This window comes from Schistocerca cancellata, unplaced genomic scaffold (assembly GCF_023864275.1).
Source record: "Schistocerca cancellata isolate TAMUIC-IGC-003103 unplaced genomic scaffold, iqSchCanc2.1 HiC_scaffold_1153, whole genome shotgun sequence".
NCBI classification, from domain to species: Eukaryota; Metazoa; Arthropoda; class Insecta; order Orthoptera; family Acrididae; genus Schistocerca; species Schistocerca cancellata.
This window is the reverse complement of record NW_026047152.1, coordinates 517510-522384: the sequence shown is the minus strand read 5'-3', so window position 1 is coordinate 522384 and position 4875 is coordinate 517510.

Genomic DNA, 4875 nt, shown 5'->3' with positions numbered 1-4875 from the left:
GTCATTTCCAAATCAACATGAAAAACCAAAATTCCAAAAGTATCAAACACAAAAAAATGCTTACCGAAGAAAGAAAATGTATCGTGCTAGGCACCCTCCTCCCGCCCTGTGGTGCAACTGATGTCCCTCTCTCCAAAAATGTACTCAATGGGACCATAATGTTGCAACCACACACACGTTGACCTGCCATGAGGAAAACACGAGTTAATACATTCGAAACATGAAAGATGTCATTTTAAAATCAACATGAAAAACCAAAATTCCAAAAGTATCAAACACAAAAAAATGCTTACCGAAGAAGGAAAATGTATCGTGCTAGGCACCCTCCTGCCGCTCAGTGGTGCAACTGATGTCCCTCTCTCCAAAAATGTACTCAATGGGACCGTAATGTTGCAACCATACACACGTTAACCTGATGTGAGGAAAAAACGAGTTAGTACATTCGAAACATGAAAAAGGTCATTTGAAAATCAACATGAAAAACCAAAATTCCAAAAGTATCAAACACAAAAAAATGCTTACCAAAGAAAGAAAGTTTATCGTGCTAGGCACCCTCCTCCCGCCCTGTGGTGCAACTGATGTCCCTCTCTCCAAAAATGTACTCAATGGGACCATAATGTTGCAACCACACACACGTTGACCTGCTGTGAGGAAAAAACGAGTTAGTACATTCCAATCATGAAAAAGGTCATTTTAAAGTCAACATAAAAACCAAAATTCCAAAAGTATCAAACACAAAAAAATCCTTACCGAAGAAAGAAAATGTATCGTGCTAGGCACCCTCCTCCCGCCCTGTGGTGCAACTGATGTCCCTCTCTCCAAAAATGTACTCAATGGGACCATAATGTTGCAACCACACACACGTTGAACTGCTGTGAGGAAAAAACGAGTTAGTACATTCCAAACATGAAAAAGGTCACTTTAAAGTCAACATGAAAAACCAAAATTGGAAATGTATGAAACACAGTAAAATGCTTACCGAAGAAAGAAATTGTATCGTGCTAGGCACCCTCTTCTCGCCCTGTGGTGCAACTGATGTCCCTCTCTCCAAAAATGTACACAATGGGACCATAATGTTGCAACCACCGACATGATGACCTGCTGTGAGGAAAAAATGAGTTACTACATTCCAAACATGAGAAAGATCATTTTAAAATCTACATGAAGAACCAAAATTCCAAAAGTATCAAACACAAAAAAATGCTTACCGAAGAAAGAAAATGTATCGTGCCATGAACTCTCCTCCCGCCCTTTGGTGCAACTGATGTCCCTCTCTCCAAAAATTTACTCAATGGGACCATAATGTTGCAACCACACACACGTTGACCTGCTGTGAGGAAAACACGATTTAATACATTCCAAAGATGAAAAAGGTCATTTTGAAATCAACATGAAAAACCAAAATTCCAAAAGTATCAAACACAAAAAATGCTTACCGAAGAAAGAAAATGTATCGTGCTAGGCACCCTGCTCCTGCCCTGTGGTGCAACTGATGTCCCTCTCTCCAAAAATGTACACAATGGGACCATAATGTTGCAACCACCCACACGATGACCTGCTGTGAGGAAAAAATGAGTTAGTACATTCCAAACATGACAAAGATCATTTAAAAATCTACATGAAGAACCAAAATTCGAAAAGTATCAAACACAAAAAATGCTTACCGCAGAAAGAAAATGTATCGTGCTATGAACTCTCCTCCCGCCCTTTGGTGCAACTGATGTCCCTCTCTCCAAAAATGTACTCAATGGGACCATAATGTTGCAACCACACACACGATGACCTGCTGTGAGGATAACACGAGTTAATACATTCCAAACATGAAAAAGGTCATTTTAAAATCAACATGAAAAACCAAAATTCCAATTGTATCAAACACAAAAAAATGATTACCGAAGAAGGAAATTGTATCGTGCTAGTCACCCTCCTGCCGCCCTGTGGTGCAAGTGATGTCCCTCTCTCCAAAAATGTACTCAATGGGACCATAATGTTGCAACCACACACAAGTTGATCTGCTGTGAGGAAAAATAAGGGTTAGTACATTCCAAACATGAAAAAGGTCATTTTAAAATCAACATGAAAGTCCAAAATTCCAAAAGTATCAATAACAAAAAAATGCTTACCGAAGAAAGAAAATGTATCATGCTAGGCACCCTCCATCCGCTGTGTGGTGCAACTGAAGTCCCTCTCACCAAAAATGTACTCAATGGGACCATAATGTTGCAACCACACACACGTTGACCTGCTGTGAGGAAAAAATGAGTTAGTACATTCCAATCATGAAAAAGGTCATTTTAAAGTCAACATAAAAAACCAAAATTCCAAAAGTATCAAACACAAAATAATGCTTATCGAAGAAAGAAAATGTATCGTGCTAGGCACCCTCCTCCCGCCCTGTGGTGCAAGTGATGTCCCTCTCTCCAAAAATGTACTCAATGGGACCATAATGTTGCAAACACACACACGTTGAACTGCAGTGAGGAAAAAACGAGTTAGTACATTCCAAACATGAAAAAGGTCATTTTAAAGTCAACATGAAAAACCAAAATTGGAAATGTATGAAACACAGTAAAATGCTTACCGAAAAAAGAAAATGTATCGTGCTAGGCACCCTCCTCCCGCCCTGTGGTACAACTGATGTCCCTCTCTACAAAAATATACTCAGTGTGACCATAATGTTGCAACCACACACACTTTGACCTGCTGTGAGGAAAAAACGAGTTAGTACATTCCAAACATGAAAAAGGTCATTTTAAAAACAACATGAAAAACCAAAATACCAAAAGTATCAAACACAAAAAATCCTTACCGAAGAAAGAAAATGTATCGTGCTAGGCACCCTCCTCCCGCCCTGTGGTGCAACTGATGTCCCTCTCTCCAAAAATGTACACAATGGGACCATAATGTTGCAACCACCCACACGATGACCAGCTGTGAGGAAAAAATGAGTTAGTACATTCCAAAAATGAAAAAGATCATTTTAAAATCTACATGAACAACCAAAATTCCAAAAGTATCAAACACAAAAAAATGCTTACCTATGAAAGAAAATGTATCGTGCTATGAACTCTCCTCCCGCTCTTTGGTGCAACTGATGTCCCTCTCTCCAAAAATGTACTCAATGGGACCATAATGTTGCAACCACACACACGTTGACCTGCTGTGAGGAAAACACGATTTAATACATTCCAAAAATGAAAAAGGTCATTTTAAAATCAACATGAAAACCAAAATTCCAAAAGTATCAAACACAAAATAATGCTTACCGAAGAAAGAAAATGTATCGTGCTAGGCACCCTCCTCCCGCCCTGTGGTGCAAGTGATGTCCCTGTCTCCAAAAATGTACTCAATGGGACCATAATGTTGCAACCACACACACGTTGAACTGCTGTGAAGAAGAAACGAGTTAGTACATTCCAAACATGAAAAAGGTCATTTTAAAATCAACATGAAAAACCAAAATTCCAAAAGTTTCAAACACAAAAAAATGCTTACCGAAGAAAGAAAACGTATCGGGCTAGGCACCCTGCTCCCGCCCTGTGGTGCAACTGATGTCCCTCTCTCCAAAAATGTACTCAATGGGATTATAATGTTGCAACCACACACACGTTGACCTGCTATGAGGAAAAAACGAGTTAGTATATTCCAATCATGAAAAAGGTCATTTTAAAGTCAACATAAAAAACCAAAATTCCAAAAGTATCAAACACAAAAAATGCTTACTGAAGAAAGAAAATGTATCGTGCTAGGCACCCTCCTCCCGCTCTGTGGTGCAGGTGATGTACCTCTTTCCAAAAATGTACTCAATGGGACCATAATGTTGCAACCACATACACGTTGAACTGCTGTGAGGAAAAAACGAGTTAGTACATTCCAAACATGAAAAAGGTCATTTTAAAGTCAACATGAAAAACCAAAATTGGAAATGTATGAAACACAGTAAAATGCTTACCGAAGAAAGAAATTGTATCGCGCTAGGCACCCTCCTCCCGCCCTGTGGTGCAACTGATGTTCCTCTCTACAAAAATATACTCAGTGTGACCATAATGTTGCAACCACACACACTTTGACCTGCTGTGAGGAAAAAACGAGTTAGTACATTCCAAACATGAAAAGGGTCATTTTAAAAACAACATGAAAATCCAAAATACCAAAAGTATCAAACACAAAAAATGCTTACCGAAGAAAGAAAATGTATCGTGCTAGGCACCCTCCTCCCGCCCTGTGGTGCAACTGATGTCCCTCTCTCCAAAAATGTACACAATGGGACCATAATGTTGCAACCACCCACATGATGACCTGCTGTGAGAAAAAATGAGTTAGTACATTCCAAACATGAAAAAGATCATTTTAAAATCTACATGAAGAACCAAAATTCCAAAAGTATCAAACACAAAAAAATGCTTACCGAAGAAGGAAAATGTATCGTGCTAGTCACCCTCCTGCCGCCCCGTGGTGCAAGTGATGTCCCTCTCTCCAAAAATGTACTCAATGGGACCATAATGTTGCAACCACACACACGTTGACCTGCTGTGAGGAAAAATCGAGTTAGTACATTCCAAACATGAAAAAGGTCATTTTAAAATCAACATGAAAAACCAAAATTCCAAAAGTATCAAACACAAAATAATGCTTACCGAAGAAAGAAAATGTATCGTGCTAGGCACCCTCCTCCCGCCCTGTGGTGCAACTGATGTCCCTCTCTCCAAAATTGTACTCAATGGGACCATAATGTTGCAACCACCCACACGTTGACCTGCTGTGAGGAAAAAACGAGTTAGTACATTCCAAACATGAAAAAGGTCATTTTAAAATCAACATGAAAAACCAAAATTCCAGAAGTATCAAACACAAAAAAATGCTTACCGAAGAAAG